At 40.4% G+C, this 18,640-nt stretch overlaps 1 long non-coding RNA gene across 1 annotated transcript; it reads left to right on the top strand.

The window, feature by feature from the left end:
* The first annotated feature begins 1,636 nt into the window (after positions 1-1,636).
* Positions 1,637-18,196, top strand: LOC120611901 (uncharacterized). Its single transcript, XR_005655316.1, has 3 exons — positions 1,637-1,648; positions 1,850-1,854; positions 17,853-18,196. It is a non-coding gene; the product is annotated as an uncharacterized LOC120611901 (long non-coding RNA).
* The last annotated feature ends 444 nt before the right edge of the window (positions 18,197-18,640 follow it).

The raw sequence follows: 18,640 nt of genomic DNA, 5'->3' as shown, positions 1-18,640 counted from the left end.
CCTGGGCTTGTTCATGAGTTGATGATCAAGTTCCAAGAAGAATGCAAAACCTCTTGAACTCAGGCTTGGTACTGGCATAGTACCACTTCTCCTGAAGCCCTTTAGCCAAAACAAATTACATGGCCATACGCAGATTTAAGAGTCGAGGAAATAGATTCTACCCTTTGATGGGAGGGGCTGAAAAGCCACATTCCCAAGGGTAAGCATACAGGGAAAGGAGGGGAATTCAGGCCATTTGTTTTTTGTTTTTTGTTTTTTTTCCCCCAATCTAAGGCAGGAAGTATAAATAATATTTGTGTTCTTTTGCCTCATCATTTCTATTATTTCTTTAACTTCAAAATGACTTTTGAGAAGCACTAAAACTCTCTAGCCTTTGAGGGCTAGGTATTTTTATCTTGCCCTCTTTTGGCTCTCCTGCAGTTTTAGGACACTCTGGCTGAGACATGCATGAGCAGTCTCCTTTAGCACCTTGAAGACCCCATCTCTCTACCTTAATATATAAGAAGCAGAATTGCCTCTGCAAGAAAACAAAGTAACTACATAGCAACTTGGTTGGTTTAACTAAGGGGCACCTTGCTGATGAAATGCACACCTGCTCTCAATATTCTTTTTATCTAGCACCTCTAATCACCAGCAAGGACTTTAAAGAAGACACTGCTAAATGCACCATAATCGTATCATAAGCAGGAGAAAAAAGTCTGGTTTCTCTAATTTTTAAGACCTCTATTCCAAAGGACGTTATGAAGACTTTACAAAGGCTTTAGGGATTGCAGTAACAAAGCTAAAATTGCCGTGTAACTCTGTACGTATATTAAACTGTTTTCTTTGCTCAACATTCTGATGAAGGTACTAATACTATTCCCATGCTACAGATTTAAAGAAAATAGAGGCACAGAGAAGTTAGAAACTTGCTCATAGTTATATAGCTAAGAGTAAGAGTCAGGATTTATCAAATTATCAAATTTGCAATAAAGTAAAAGATTGTCCTCTCCCTACCCAAATGTTAAGTCTTTTTCAATTCTACTGAAGATACAGAAACCATAACTAAAACCAGTAAATCAACATAAGCAGATTTCAGTTCAAAAACATATTCTAACTTTTAACAGTTGTCCAATAATTAAACGTGGTGTGAGGTAGGGGCTTCTAGACACTAGTGAACATCATTGACACAAGAACTCTGGTCTCTCAGACCAGTTTCGAATCCTGACTCTTCAATTTCTTACTGTGTGAAAGTGTTAAGGCACCTAAGTTATCTTTAGCCTCAGTTTTATCAACCTAAAAAAAAAAAAAAGAAGAAGAAAACAAAACAAAATAACAACAACAGCAGCAACAAAAACCAACTATAAGTAACTCCATAAATTATTGTTAAAGTAATATATTTAAAGCCCATGATTCTTTATAAATCACCAGCGAGGATTCATTTCCTTCCTTCCACCATCATAAGAGTTGCCCAACAGAGATTATAAGACATTTTTACAGGAATAGGAGAAGAGGGCCTAGGAATTTTTGTCAGAAAATGAGTTAGTTTAGCTACTTGGTACTAAAAGCCTGACCTAGGAGCTTGTTAGATATGCAAATTATGGGCTTTACCCTTGACCTACTGAATCCAATCATCTTGGGGTGGAGCCCAGCAATCTGTGCTCTTCAGGTGATTCTCATTCTCTGTAAACCTTGCAATACACTGGCCTAGGTGACCTCCAGGGATGCTTTCAGCTTTAATTTTATGTGCCTATTTAACCCTTCCTCACCACCACCCATCTACTAATTGCTACTCTTAGTTGAATGCCTCCTCTGCTCAAACATGCGAGTAAACACTTTGTATGCATCCGTTTAATCCTTGCACCAGCAGAGCTGGTACTATTGTCACCCACATGAGGAAACAAGTTAAGGAGCCAGCAGACTAGGATGTTGACCCAGGTCAGTTTGGAGCCTGCTAAATTAATCACCACCCAGATCTCTCACAAACCCAAGAAGGATCCAGTAGGGAGTTATTTGTCTTCAAATCTATTCATCTGGTAATGGAATGGGATAAAGACATTAATCTAATGATCTCAGACAAGTCATAGATAACCTGAGAACTCTCAGGACTAGAAAATGCTGGGAGGTCACAGGGCTCTGGAGAAAGAGACCTGGCGATGCCTCCCAGGAGAGTACTCAGGGAGGAGCGACCTGGTGGGCGGAAGTGCCTTAAGCGCCCCACAACTGAGAAACACAGCTGTAGGTAATTATTTTTTTTCCTAGCTATAAATAAAATAATCCTAAGAACAAGGCAGAAAGAGCTGTTGGGGGAGCTTCGCTCCTGCTACACCCCCCATCAGCTGCTCTGGATGATAATGTAGTTGGTTTTAACCACTTCTCTCCCACCTACTGCCTTTTCTGCTGCTGATGTCTCTGCAGGAAATATGTCTTTAAGCAGAATTTATGGTCAGCTGAGCCTGTGGAAGAGATGGCTATGTTTGTCTTCCTGCTCTGTGGTGCTGGTGTAGAAGAAACTAGCAGCACAGATCCAGATAGTTGATCGAGTGGAGGAAGAGAGACCTTGCACCCCAGCATGCCTGGGTCCTTACATTTCTGTAGTGGCTGCCTTAGCCACACAGATGTATGTGTGGCACTGGCTTCATACCTAGCCCTGCCCAGGGCCTCACAATATAGGAGAACCTCGTTTTATTGCATTTTTCTTATTGAGCTTCACAGATGTGGTGTTTTTTGCAAATTGAAGGCAAGACCCTCCACCAGGAGAAAAATTACAACTCATCGTATTATGACACTTGCTTATTGTGGAGATCTGCAACCGAACCTGCAATATTTCCGAGGTATGCCTAAATCAACAATGGTCAGATTTCAGATGATTTGAGGAGGATGTCCCTTGGGCCCAACTCAAACCACTCCCAGCACTAGAACTCCACAAGAACACCACCACTCCTTTGGCAAAACATTCTTAGTCTTGTAAAATGACAAATATTTATGAAGATGGACACATACCAAGCCTCCCTTCTCAGTGGAAACTTCATGGTCAAAACTCACTTTCAACAATTGTATTTCAACAATTTTATGGCTTTGATGAGGGAGAATAGAGAAACTCTAGACTTTTGCTGTTCTGTGTGTGGTTCCGGGTCTGCAGCATTGAACCCCCTGGGCACCCGTTAGAAATACAGAGGCTTGGGCACTGTCTCAGACCTACTAAATCAGAATGGGCATTTTAAAACATCCCCATGTGATTTGTGTGCATATTAACATTTGAGAAGCACTGATCTAGGTGTCCGAGACTGAAATGGGGCCATATAGCAGCCAAGTAGGGAGAGGGAAGAGGGCCAAAGAGAGATAATGTAGCCTGGTGAGTGAAGCACACGTAATCGGGAAATATAGGCAAAGTCCTTAAAATGTACATAGAGCAGAAAGCAGCTTGAAAGATCAAAGCCTAATCCTTAACCATGGGTCGGTCAGCTTTTAGATCAATAGCAGTATCACTTGGTGGCCTCAATGGGACAGAACTCTGGACCTCCAATAGACAGTAATGAAGGTAAGTGTGATATTGCCTGGATGACATCTGCTAGGCAATCTTTATCAGCAAAATGCTGGTTAGTGGAAAACTTCAAACTGTGATGCTCTGACAAATTGTCAGCCATTATGGCATCCACCCAGAACACATTTTGGTTTTCAGCCCCTGTTGAATGTTGTTCATGAGGAGCTTGATTTAGATAGAAGCAACTTGTGGGCCTTGCCAGAGCCTTGCCTTGATGGCTGAGGGTCTGAAGGTGGAGAAGGACAATTGTTCTGGGCACCATAGGTGGAGGAGGTGGAGGGGGACAGGGCAGGAAGAGCCTGTACTGAGACCTGGGGACCCTTTGTGGAGTTTCTTTTGATTAATTCCATCAAGCCTGCTGCAGACCCTTGAGAAGGGACCAATCTGTGAGGACCACATTGCCACTTGTAAGAAATCAGAGCTAACAGTTCAAATTAACTTACATTTTTGTTCCGAAAACATTACCATAAATCAATATTTTAGTAATTTCAGTGAAATCCTATAGAAACATACTGAGAGAATCTTTGTCATGTCCAGTGGACCTTCAGCTGACTTAGGTTCTTTGGTACCAACTTCATCGTCAGGAACTTTGCAACTATGATCTGAAATGTGCTGGCTTTAGTCTGCAGGGGTCCACAGTGCATCCTACTATAAAGGTAGGTGACTTTGTAATTCAAATCACTCTCATGACGACTTGGGTTAGGATTTACCATCTTCCATAAAATGGAACACAACCTACAGGATGATTAACATAAATGGAAATGTGGGATCCTAATGAGATACAGAGACTGCTCTGATACCTATAAAATCTTATTGCTCATCTCCACTATGCTATCTATATGAGATATAAATCTCTTCACCACCTTCAATATGGTCCTCCTGCATTTCATTCTGATTCAAACTCTTGAAGATTATTCTTTCATACCCACATAATGAGTAAGAGCTGGGGACCCTAGTTGGGATGGGGACAGCATTTTATAAAAATGAAAATAGGTAAGCTTTTAACTAAATAAAATAGATATAGACTATTTACTGAAATGAAATGAGAGAATTCAAATGAGGTAATTATCTGGCGCACAATCTCATCAGGTCTAGATTTTCAGGGAGAGGCCACTTTTCTTGTTTACAGGCAAGGTTCTTATTGCACAAGGTTTAATTGAGGGTGCCTCTTTCCAGCTGTGATGGCTCACCCACGATAAACAAAAAGGTTGTATCTGAACTGTGAACATTTAGGGGCCCATGGAAGTGTCTTCGTCCAAAAGGCTGATGTCTTTCCTTTAATGCCTGCCCTTTGTGTTACCAAGGAATTACACCCTCCTGGTGTTCGCATCCCTACACTGATTTCCTCAGGTACTGTTCTAAAGATCAGGCAGGTCTTGCTCTCACTGGGTTTACATTCTAGCATTCTAGTGAAGGAGACAACCAAAATACATTCAATAAATACACACCTAAAGACATTAGAATAAAAAAGGGTACTAAGGTAGAGTGTAACTAGGGTAGATGGGCTCCCTTTCGGCCATGACAGGGAGTGTGAAGTCCAGACAGAGAGAACAGCAAGAGCAAAGGCCCTGAGGCAAGAATGAGTTTGGCCTGTGTATTTTTCTTTTTAGCAAACTTTTATAGCTCTTAGCAAGTACCAGAAACTGATCTAAGCACTTTGCAAATAATACACCACTTAATTCTCATAGAAACACTGTGAGGTAAATACTAGTATTATTTGTAAGATACTACATTTTGCAAATGAGAAAGTCGAGGCACAAAAAGCTTAAGTAGCTTGGCCAAAGTGACACAGTTGGTAAATCATGGAGCAAGAATTCAAATCCAAGTCTGACCCCAAGGTCTGTGCTCATAACCGCTTTGCTGGTGGGATCCAAACTGCTGCATATTAGGACACTTTGGGGATCTTTATTTATTTTTTCAATTACAGTTGACTTACAGTGTTATATTAGTTTCATGTGTACAACATTGTGATAAGTTATGAAATGATCCCCTCCAATTAGTCTAGTACCCACCTGGCACTATACATAGTTATTACAATATTATTGGCTATATTCCCTACGCTGTACTTTACATACCCACGACTATTTTGTAACTACCAATTTGTACTTCCTAATCCCTTCACCATTTTTCCTCAGCCCCCCAACCACCTTCCCATCTGGCAACCATCATTCTGTTCTCTGTATCTGAGTCTGTTTCTGTTTTGTTTGTTTTGTTCATTAGTTTCCACATATAAATGAAATCATATAGTATTTGTCTTTCTCTATCTGACTTATTTTACTTAGCATAATACCCTCTAGGTCCATCCATGTTATCACAAATGATAAGATTTCATTTTTTACGGCCCATTAATATTTCGTTGTACATATGTACCCCCTCTTCTTTATCCATTCATCTATCAGTGAACACCTAGATTGCTTCCATATTTTGGCTACTGTAAATAATGCTGCAATGAACATAGGGGTGCAGACATATTTTCAAATTAGTGTTTTTGTTTTCTTCGGATAAATACCCAGAAGTGGGATTGCTAGGTCATAAGGTAGTTCTAATTTTAATTTTTTGAGGAACCTCCATACTATTTTCCACAATGGCTCCACCAATTTACATTCCCACTAACAGTGCACAGGGTTCCCTTTTCTCCACATCCTCCCCAACACTTGTTGTTTGTTGGTTTATTGAGGACTCCATTCTGACAGGTGTGAGACGATATCTCGTTGTGGTTTTAATTTGCATTTTTCTGATGACTAGTTACATTAAACATCTTTTCATATATCTATTCTCCATCTATATGTCTTTTTTGGAAAAATGTCTATTCAGGTCCTCTGCTCATTTTTAAATTGGATTGTCTTTTGGTGTTAAGTTGTATGAGTTCTTTATAAATTTTGGATATTCATCCCTTATTGAGTGTACTTCTTAATTAATCCTTTTCACTTTTGTCTCACATCCCCCCAGTCCCCCTCACATCTGGCCACCATCAATTTTTTCTCTGTATCTATGAATTTGTTTCTGTTTTGTTTTTTTATTTTTTTTGTTTGCTTTTTAGGATCCAAGTGAAATCACATGGCTTTTTCTGCCCAACTTATTCTATTTAGCATAATACCATCTAGGTCCATTCATGTTGTAGATCTTTAAAAACTACTGATGCCTGGCTCCCTCTCTTAATCATTTGGCTATAATCGGGGTAGGCTGAGAGGTGGGATTTTTGAAAGCTCCCAGATGATTGGAATGTACAGCAAATTTGGAGAGCAAGGGCACTGTGCCGTGCTGTTTAGCATTCTGAGCTTTTGAGAGCCTAGAAGAACACCAGAGAGTCTAGGCTTGATGAACAAGGTAAGGAGTTGCATTCCCTCCCCTCCTGCCCCTGACGGTTGACTTTTGACTTTTTATGCATTTGCCAAAATCAAAGGTATCCACATAAAGGAGACATGGTCTATTTTGAATCAAGGGGACCTTGATTACATCAGTGATATCATTCACACCAGCAGTACGTGATTGGCTTTTCCTCCATATCAACTACACAACCACCTTTCTGCCTGACATTGGGGGATCACCTCACAAGGGCCATCAGATGCCTTAGGCAGGAGCCAGGGGTAGCAGAGCTAGTCCCTAAATACAGTGAAATCAGCCCATCATTTTTGAGTGAGCCTATTTTTATTTTCTGTAGAAGTTGATGCTCAAAGTGGACCAGGAAATTGGGTGAAACCAATTAGTCGTTGACTTCAGACAGTGGGGGAAAGTGTACACTGCGTCTGCACTGGGGTCACAGTCAGCATGGAAACCTGGAGAGACGCTAGGGAATTTATTTTACCTATAGGCACTATTGAACTGTATAGGGACAAGAATTATGTCATTGATTCTGATATTTGGCCCAGAAACATCTGGGCCAAATATCTCTCCATGGTGGGAACTAGAATATCTTTCTGTTGCCAAAATTCTCATTGTAGCACTCAGAGCAGATTAAGTGGTCACTATGGGCCTTTGGCTCCAGTTTTGATTGGTAAATGGGTAAGTTGGTTTTAGCATCTTCAACAGGCCATCCAGAGTGTCTCATACCTGAGAGAGAGAAGTGACTGCTCTGGAGGCTGAGGAAATGCCGATTAAATAAGAGTACAGGGAAGCTGAGAGAACTTCCAGACACCACCTTTGGTGAGTTGTCGAACTGGAATTGGAACTGGAAATGGAAATAAGGTGTCTTTGCCAGGCGTGCCTGATTAAAATCCACACCCCTACTCATGTAGAAAGAAGCCTTCCAAGGACTTTTAAGTGGGCAGTGAAGTGATGAAAAGAGGTGATTAAGGCACAGATGCCAAGAGCAGGCTCCATATTGCTTACAATTCTACAGAGTAACATTTTGTGTGATTATAATGTTTCACGAGGGTAGCAAAGGCTATGTTGTAAAATGCTCCATCAGAGTCCCAACTGGCGAACCAGGGATTACGAAACAAAGCTTCAGGTTAGGAAGCCAGTGTCATCCTCATTTTTCATTCGTGTTGTGTACAATTAGCAGTCACAAGTAATGGCTCACAGTTAACTCCCAGCGTAAGAATTTATGGGGCTTTCTATAGGGCAAAAAGGCAGATACATGTCAAAGACTCTTGATTTGATTCTATCCCTCCAAGAGTCCTCAAATTATGACATACTTAGGACCAAGATGAGTTTTCTTTCCTTCTAACTTCAAATACTTTGGAGATTTCATGAAAAGCAATATGCTAAGATAAAGTTTTAAAATGTTGGTGATAGTCTGGTAAGTGTTAGCTAAGTTAATTAAGTGACAGACATCTATGGGTTCCAGCCTATGGGCTGTGGAGAAGGGATAGTGGTAAAGGGGCCATGGGAAGATTCACACTCTTGGCGCGCGCTCTTTCTCTCTCTCTCTCTCTCTCTCTCTCTCTCTCTGTGGTCACGTGCCACTTAACAACAGGGATATGTTCTGAGAAATGCATCCTTAGGCGATTTTGTTCCTGTGCAAACATCATAGAGTGTACTTATACAAACCTAGATGTTATAAGCTATTACACACCTAGGCTATATGTTATACTACCCTTGTATATGTTGTACATTGTTGACTGAAACAGCATTGTGTGGCCATTTGTGTGTGTATGTATACATATGTATGTATATACACACATTTTGGATTGAATGTAGATCTTAGTTGAATTAAAGAGTTTACTGATTTTACATTAGCTTTTTGCCATTTCCTATTTCTTAATCAGCAAACACTAGAATGTTAATGTAACTGCCCTGGTCCTTTTCTTTGAAATAAAAGGCATTAGTTTCTTGGGTTAATGATATAACAATAGGTAACAAAACCAAGAATGGACAAAGTGAGAGAATGTACACCTGCTCTCTCTGACTCCTGGTTGGAAAAATTCTAGGTGGAAGAAATCTAGATCTGCCATGAGATCCTGGACTAAATCAAGCCACTGGGAGAGTGACAGGGCTGAGAGGGCTCGGTCCTGCTAGACTGACCAATAATGGAGAGAAAAGAAAGCTCTCGTCTTAAGGCTTTGGCAAAACGAATTCAGGGAGGGAAAATGTTGGCGATAAAGTTTCTGAAGTGTAGTGGGTTAGAACAGTTTTAAGAGAGGGAGGAGAGAGAGGACATTCAGGAAGCTACTATACATGTGAAATATTAAAAAGGAAAAATATCAGGAAATAGGACTTTAAGTTGTCCTTAAAATAGGCAAATGGAATCCTCTTTCAAGAGATTTCTGGAAATATTCAACTTGCATTATAGATATGATTTGAGTGGATTATTATTGCCTTAAATATAACACCAAACAAGAATGAGTTTTAGGGCAGAAGCCATGGAAGGCCTTATCTTATATGGGTTATAATGTTTCTGCAGTATTTATGCCTTTTCTCTTTTTCTTGACGAATTGATATTCCATGAGACTGGAAAGGGGAACTGTTGCAGCTGGAGAAGCTTTCTGAGCCTAAAGAGGCCAGAATCTCTGATATAGCAACATGATGTAGACCTCGTCATTCTCAATAAATGAATATTTAAGACTTTGGTATTAATCAGTGTAATTTAATGGCAAAATCTGAGTCATCATTCTAGGAAACAGATAAGCAGAAGAGGTCATGAGAGAGAGGAAATCAGGACATTACATTTGCTGTCATTTTTGAGGGGAGGGGAAGTGTTGACTAAAATTTGGGAGGGAACAGCTTGCCTTTGCAGATGGCCAGCACCATTATCAAGAAGAGCCAAGGCGCAAGCATGACATGAGGCAATCCAATATTAATTTGAATTATGGAAGCCTAGTACATGCCTGCCATATGGAAACCTAGTACATGCCTGTCAATCATAAGCTTTGTGCCATGCTCATCTTCCTGCCAAAGGTCAGCGTGGCCATGAAACACCAAATATACAGTGGTGGTCATGGTCAAGAGGAAGGTAAAGGGCCATGAGGGAAGCTTCTAATGTTCTGCCTCTCCATAGAGAAGGCTGAGTTTATTCAAAACCAGACAGAATCACACAAAGTGGAAACCCAAAGGACCCGGGAGCCTTGGTTAGTTTTTTCTCTATTATTTGCTCTCATAGCATCCTATAATTTTTGTTCCTAGTCTCTTTAAAATTACTACTGATTATTGACTAATTATTTGTTAAATGTCTTTCATTTTAGACTGTAAGTTCCTTGTGAACAGGGTTAATCTTGTTCATGGATGTATCCTTAGTATCCAGCATGATGTCTAGCTCATGGAAGATGCTCAGTGATGACTGATTCATTGAATTAGTACAATTAATGTGATCACAGGTATAGCAGGAATACCCATATCTAGGGGATGGTTGGTAAAGGAATGTGATCCAGAGGAGAGAGATGAGAAGAAATTTTATACAAGTAGAGTTCTAGAAAAAGCAGTAAGTTCCTTACATTGAGTGTGACCCTGGGTCTTCTACACCAGGGGTCCCCAGCTCCTAGGATGCAGACTGGTACTGGTCTCTGACCTGTTAGGAACCAGGCAACGTGGCAGGAGGTGAGCTGCAGGTGAGTGAGCGAAACTTCATCTATATTTGCAGCCACTCCCCAGCGCTAGTACCCACCACCTCAGCTCCACCTCAGATCATCGGGCATTAGATTCTCATGGGAGCACCAGTCTTTGGTGCCCAAAAGTTTGGGGACTGCTCTTCTACAACATTGCTAGGTAAAGGGTGGCCCGTGAACCAGAAGCATGAGAATCGCTTGGGAGATTGATGGAAATGGAGGATCATGGCCCCACCTGCTGAAAAGGAATCTGTATTTAGACAGATGTCCAGGTGATTTGTATGCACATTAAAGTCTGAGAGGCACAGCTGTATGACATGAGCAAATATCCTGTTTCCTAATATAATAATGAGACTGCTGAGGGCACTCAGAGCAACAATGGCTAAGGAGAATGAAAGAAAGATGGGGAATCTACCCCCAATGAAACCATTACACAATAGGTGTGATGTTCAATCTTCAGATAAGGAAGTCTCTTGCTATGAGCACAAGGAAGAAGATGAAGCAACTTAATGTAGATGCACAGCTAGTCCTGAGTTGGTCTGTGTGAGGTGACTGAAACTTAGCAAATCATGTCAAGTTCTAGGGCTGTGAATGTTATTGACTCACGTGGGGAAAAATTACACCATCCAAACCGGGAAATGGAAAGGTTAAAGTGTAGGGACTGTTTCTCCACACTTTATTCATACCAACTGGCTGAATTTGAGGGAAAGCAAAGAGGAAATGGGCATGAATGAATGAGCCTTGGGAGGGAAGTTGTAGGTTATACCAATGCAATAACCTACAAGGCCAGTAATAGTCAAACTGTGTGTTGTGGAATTTGGAGTTGATTAAGAGGTTCCTCAGAGGATGACAGGGTGAGGGAAGTGAGGAAGAGACAGAATGATATTCAGACAGAAATGTTGTTTTATATATCTGGGTTCTACCAAGTACTGGAATGGTACAGTGGGGACATGGATTAGCTTGTATGCCATTTCAGATAGATGACTAAGAGAGGGTTTGGTCAGTGGCAACAGTTTTAATGTCAACAATTATATAAGGTCATGAGATATTTTCATACTGTCTTTATAGAAAAGGAGAGAAAATACAGAGACAGAAAACATTTATTTTTGCAGGTACCTGTTATTTAACCCAAATATGCAACACGCATGGTGTCATTGCAACTTGACCCCACATCATTTTTCAACCAAGCCTAGAGTTCATCTGAGTACGTAAATCTAGGTGGTCATTAACAATTGGTTGGAAATGATACTGGAGATGAAATTAATTTACTAATTTGAGTTCCAGGTAATAGAAAGACACATCAATAATTTCTTTAATTATCTATATTTTAGTAAGGTAAAAATGATTTTATATGGGAACAAGAAGTGAACATTTGTCAACTTTCCTAGCTCCTCAGCACCATTTGAACACCCTTCCTATTACTGGGCTATTTCCTATCTTATGAACAACACCTCCCCAAGAGAGCAGCCTACAACTCATTTTTCCCATCCTCCTTTGCAGATAGACTCCATCAATCATGTGCACTTGTGCAAGACTTCTGATTGGAAGAGAGCAATAAGATGAAGCTGGAACTTCACAGATTCCATTTTTTGGGTGAAGGGGGTGGTGAAGGCATCCAGCTTTCTAGGATATTAATGGTGGATATTCAGGCATCTGGCTACTAACTTCAGTGGTATAAGCAGAAGTATCTTCATCCAGCTCCAGCAGGAATGGGGGCCTGGCTCGAGCAGAGGCACCGGGTGCCTATGCTTTGGGCATTGTTCTTGGCTTTGTGGCCTCTAGACCTGATGCTTCAGCCCTCCTGGAGATTCTTCAGGACTATTTAATATGTTTTCTCTTTTTCCACTTAAACTAGCTAAAGTGGATCCTGTTGTTTATAACTAAGAATCTTGAACCTGTGGTTAAAAAGAAAGCTCTAATTTTCATCTTTCCTTGTATTATTTATTGCAGCATTATAAATTATATCATCACTTAGTGGCTTACAACAATCATATATTATCTCTCACAGCTTCTGTGGGTGAGGAATATTCAGGAGTAGCTTAGCTTAGGGTCTCAACTGCACTTGAAATGTGGGCTGGGTGGCAGTCATCTGCAGGCTTGATTGGGGCTAGAGGTTCCACCTCCAACACAGTAGCAAGTTGGTGCTGGTTGTTTGTTGCTGGCCTCAGTTCTTTCCCACATAGATTTCTCTGCAGATCTTCTTGACTGTACTCATAACAAGTGGGTGACTTCCTTCAGAGCAAGAAATACCTGAGAGAGAGATTAAGAGAGAGAGAGAGAGAGAGAGAAGCGAGCAGAGAGACAGAGAGAGAGAGAGAGAGAGAGAGAGAGAGAGAGAGCGCGTGCGAGCGCGTGCCAGTCGTGGCTATCCTTTTTATGACCTAGCCTGGGGAGTCACACACTATCACTTCCACCATGTTCTATTCATTACAAGTGAGTCACTAAGTCCAGCCTATAATTAAGGGGAGGGAAAATAGGCTACACCTTGTTAATGGAGCAGTGTCAAAGAATTTGTAGACATATTTTAAAATCACCAATCACGCTTTTTGCCATATAAATTTGCAGAGCCATCCTGTGGTATAGTAAGCTAAACTGCCCTGTCCCACCACTCTGAACTGAGTCATTTGACTTAATTTGGCCAAAGGGGGCTTAGGAGAAATTATGCAAGTAGAGATTTGAAAAGTGCTTACACATCTTCACTTGTTCTCTTCTGTCTTTGCTGTCAACATGAGAATGCACCAGTGAGAATGTAGCCCATTGAATAATGAGAACTACATGGTACAAAGTCAAGTATATTAGTTATCTATAGGGTGACTGCATAACGAATTACCTCAAAGCTTCGCAGCATAAGACAATAAGCATTTATTGTCTTTCATAGTTTCTGCGGTTTAGGAATTTAGGAGTAGCTTATCTAGTTTGTTCTGGCTCAGATTCTGGCTTAGTAGTTGTGGTCTGGGGATGGAGTCTACTACCAAGGTGGCTTATGTGTGTGTTTGACAAGTTGGTGCTAGATGTCGAGGCCTTGGTTCCTTACCATGTGAATCTCTCCATGGAGCTGATTATGTGTCTTCATGACATGGTGCCTGGCTTCCACTTAGTTGAGTGATCTCAGTGAGCAAGGCAGAAGCTACAATGTATTTTCTGACAGGCTTAAAATGACTGTGTCATCTTTGGAATATCCTATTAGTTACACAGGACAGCTGTATTTTACGTGGGTGGGGACTGCACGAGGGCATGGATACCAGGGCATCACTGAGGACCATCTTGAAAGATCACAATCAAGTTGCTCCAGTCATTCCAGTTGAGGTCAACTTAAATCACCCAGTAGCTAGCCTAACCCCAGGCATGGGAGCAAGCCTCAGAAGCTCAGCAGAGCTACCCAGCCATCCCCGCCCCCAGCCAACTCCAGATGTGTGAGTAATAAATGAGGTTTTGTGGTTGTTTGTTTGGCAGCATTATTGTGCACAGCCACGATAATGTGCTGACACAAGCACATTAGTGACACTGGGAGAAATTTAGAGGATTATGAATGAGAATTGCAACGAGAATTCCTAGCCTCAGTTTTCCAATTGGCTAGTACTAAGATTTATATATAAAGAGGATTTCTTTCTTTGAAGACTTATAATCTAATAATTTATACACATTTAAGTATTTGAGCCATTGATTTATTTGTTTCTCCTGCAAAATAAAGCTCAGGAATAAATGCATGCAGTTGCTTTTGTTCTGAATTATTCTTAAACTGCTTTGGTGTGTAGAGAGTAGAATTATTTTTCCTAAACTCTTTAAACTTTTTAAAACATGGCTTTATTAGGTATAGTTTAGATATAATAAAATTTACCAATTTTAAGCTTACAGTTTGGTGAGTTTTAATGAATGTATATGGTCACATGATCACTATTGCAGATGAAATACCCCCAAAGTTTGCTCATATTATATGCATTTTTAAGTAAACTTTTTATTAATGTGAACATACATGCAGAAAAAAGCATAACTCATACTCGAATTTTCACAAAATGTATCAAATCAAGAAATAGGACGTCAGAGGTTCCCACATATCTCCTCTCCCCAATGGTAACCACTAATCTGGCTTTCATCAACATCAATTAGTTGCTTGTTTTTGAATGTTAATATAAATGGAATCATATAACATGTATTCCATTGCATCTGGTTTCTTTTGTTAAACATTATGCTTGCAAGATTGTCTCATATTGTTGCATCTAGTTGTAGTTTGTTTATTCTCTTTGAGAGTACTCCCTTGTATGAATATGCCACAATTTATTTATCTGTTCCATTCCTGATGAACATTTGGGATCTATCCAGTTTGGGGCTATTATGAATAGATCTGCTATGAACAGTCTGGTCCATGTTTGCTTGCATTTGTTGATGGCTTTGCTTTTCTTAGGGGATAATAGGAATACAATAGAATAAAAAACTGCCTGTTCATCTTGATCCAATTATTTGGGGCACGTGCCAAAAAAAAAAGTTTCAGAGGAGATTTTACCTGACAGAAAATTAGGTTTCAGGCTTGTATTTGTTCTGTTTTGTGAGAAAAAGAAAATAGTGTATTTTAAAATTTGATGGGCAGGTTAAATGTGATGGTCAAATTGTTCTCCACATCTGGGCCCTGGGTCCCAACCTTTCCTCTCTCCCTCCCTTTTTACTTTCCTTCTTCTCTCTTCTTTCCCTTCTTTCCTTCCAATCATTTTTAAATTAATATAAATTTCAAAGTTTGAGTTGAATTATCCTCAGATGGGGATTTTTAAAAAAATGAAAGTGAAGGTAAGGTCAAGTGAGTTTTCAATTTGCTAGGTGGCTTCTTTTTCTGGGAAATAGTTTTCGACTTTCATAAACATTGAGAACATTTTTGTCTCAAATTTTGTTCTGCTTATTACATCCTGCAAGACAGGTCTCAATAAGTAGTAATGGAAGCCATGACAGCCATCATAACCCACATCCTCTCCATCATTGTGACCCTACTAGCCCAGCCATTAGAGACAACATAACATTTCATCTGCCATTGTTGATGGGCAACTCTCAATATGAACTGGCCAGGCCATGAAATGTTTTACAAATGGCAGGTTGCAAGTTGTTATTTTATAGGATAGTTTGAGAGTCCTATCCCTTCTAAGAAGGTCATCTGTCCAAAATTGAAAACCCTTTTGTACAAGGACTACTGGAGGACAATCCTTCTATGTTCTCTGTCCCACATGCCACATGTGTTGTAAGGGGAAAAAATGCAAATTCTTGCTGCTTCTAGTTCTTTTCTTGGACGAGCCACCAATTAATCCATTTTTGAAAGTCTTTTCTACCCATATAAACATGTAGTAGACATGTAGGGCCAGTCCCCGGGGTCCACTCAAGACCCTTCCTCAAGAACCCTTAATGACCTGGTCAAGTTAATCTCTACCCACCATTTCACAGTGGCTTCTGATGGGATAAGTCAGTGGCAATTTAGCCTCTGATTTAATCATCTTTGACCACACATCGTAAGTCAGGCCAATCAGGCCAGTGCAGCTGATTTCTGGATCTTCGGTTTGAGCTCTTGGGACAGCAGATTGTCTCCATTTTATAGGATTTGAAACTGGAGATTGGAGCCCAGGGCTTGCTGGCACCTATCTTCTCTGCCTGTTGTGAATGGAAGCAACACCAAGAAAGCAGTATTTTCATATTTAGGCTCTGTCATTTCCCCACTCTTCTGAGGTAAGCTGGGAAAGAATTTCTTCTTCCTTTCTTCCAGTTGTGTCCATTTCAGTAAACACAGACCCATTTTTGACAACTGCACTAAGGACCACTGAGTGGTCATAGACGCTGACTACACTTTCATTTAGGATAACTTCAAATTGAATTTGCAAAAGAGGCCTCATAACATCTTGGGTTGGGGTTTGTGTTTCTTCTTCTTAGGGCAGATTGGACTCTGAAGTACACAGGGCTTGGTGTTACAATCTCATTCTCTTTGAGGCGAAAAACTTACTCAATAAAAGTTGTTTGCATTTCTATTTGAGCAGACTGGAGACAAATATAGTGAAATGAATAGCCAACTGCACTAAGGACCACTGAGTATAGACGCTGACTACACTTTCATTTAGGATAACTTCAAATTGAATTTGCAAAAGAGGCCTCATAACATCTTGGGTTGGGGTTTGTGTTTCTTCTTCTTAGGGCAGATTGGACTCTGAAGTACACAGGGCTTGGTGTTACAATCTCATTCTCTTTGAGGCGAAAAACTTACTCAATAAAAGTTGTTTGCATTTCTATTTGAGCAGACTGGAGACAAATATAGTGAAATGAATAGCCTTTTAATTTAATTGGCTTCTCGGTGTGAATCCAAAAATAGAAGGCACAATCTGTCTTGGACTTACTGTAGAAATCACTGAGATTCAAAGCCCTGTACAGAACCCCGGCCCCCCATCCCTCCCCAACTTCCACTCCTAGAATATAAGGATCTTTCTCACTGATGCCAGACCTCTCACAGAAAATGGAGCAGGACGGGGGGGAGGGGAGGGAGGGTGTCTAGTCCCAAATTAACACTTGCATCTATTTATTGGTGATTAGTTGAAATTGTTTTTTCTTCTTAAAATATAAACCATGTATGGAAGGAATAAGAAAAAAGTGCTATTAAATATTTGTGTACTTTTCAAAATCATAATAGAGCCCATAAAGAAAAAACATCTAATAAATTTTGACTTTTAAAATGAAAGTAGAAGAGGATATCATAGCATGGCTAGAAGTGAAAGCTTGGTTCCTCGCTGCCAGATGTCCTGACATCTTAATCTTCTGCCTCTGAGAGCTAAGATTCTGTTGTAAAATCCTAGGTTAATCTTACCTTTGGGTTAAAAGTGAAGAAAGGAGAGAGATAAATAGTGTTTGGGTTATAGGCCAATGTTCCTTATACAGTTGAAACACATCTAAGCAGAATATTGGCATCTCACAGTCACCTCTAGAGCAGAATTTGGATTAGAAGACACACGAGATGGTGCCCGATGTTACTGGAGAGGGAAGAATCTGATAGGGGAAGACTATTAGCCTCTGAGAAGAGCAGATGTTTGCTCCAAAGGACCTTTCCCTTGCTCTCTGACTAAAAGAGCCACTCATGTCTAACTTCTCTGAAATTTTGATTTTCCTCCACTCAAATGAAAACATATGCCTTAGGTTGAATAACAGATTCTTCTCTAGAATGCTAGTGGAAATCGAATGCTGAGGGAAATAAATGATAGAAATGCCATTAAAATCTTTTGTTTAAAATAAGAGAATAAATTGCATGATTTGGCTGAACCGGGGGTCCCAGTGAAGTGTCTCCTGCATAGCTTAGAGCTTCCCACTTCATTCAACTCCTTTTTCTCCAGTAGGAGGTGTGAACTCAGCTCCATTTCACAGACCTTCCTGTCCTCACAAGAAGCTGGAGCAATTCCCTCTATGGGAGGATCGTCTTTTAACCCAGCTTTTATTCTCTCCCCCAAAATTTCGGTTCTCGGCAAAATTGTATAGGAGGCTGTAGTAGATTTTGGTTTAGTCATATATCTCTCACTTGGTGACTCCAAGTTTCTTGGGTGTCTCTTTTCCTTCTCAGTCTCTCATCTAGTTCTCTGCCGTTTTCAACTAACTCTCCTCTTGTATTCAGCTCTTTGGTGCATCATCTCATTTAATTTCAGAATAACCTAAAGAGGCAGGTAATATTGTTTGCCCCATTTTACAGATGAAGTGAGCCTCAGAGAAGTCACTGTCTCAAGTTCCCATAACACTCACATTCTAGTTGGAATTTTTTGAAGATGGAGCAACCTCTATGCCCCTAGAGAATACGTCTCCATTAGAAAAGTTTCAGGCGCTGGGTGGGACTGAAGACATTGATGTTCTTTAGGGAAATCACTTATAGATTGGCCCTACCTATGTAGCCTCTTTTCACACTTGCAGTCTCTAGTGGAGAAGGAAGTGATCTTATTTGCCTTGGAGAAGTGATGAACTTTGGCACAGTAAAAGTGAAAACTAACTCTCAGGTTTTGCAAACAATGCGTCCCTTTATTTTAGAAAACACTTGTCCTCCTCCCTTGATGTCAAGTGTGGCATTATTGAAAGAGGCAGAGTTAGAGAATAAGACTGGCAGTAAAAAGAAACATTATTCACTTCTCTTATCATCCCT

Source organism: Pteropus medius, unplaced genomic scaffold (genome assembly GCF_902729225.1).
Source record: "Pteropus medius unplaced genomic scaffold, Ma_sr-lr_union100, whole genome shotgun sequence".
In the NCBI taxonomy this organism is placed as follows: domain Eukaryota; kingdom Metazoa; phylum Chordata; class Mammalia; order Chiroptera; family Pteropodidae; genus Pteropus; species Pteropus medius.
Note: the sequence above shows the minus strand (reverse complement) of the source record. Positions and strands in the feature narration are given on the sequence as shown.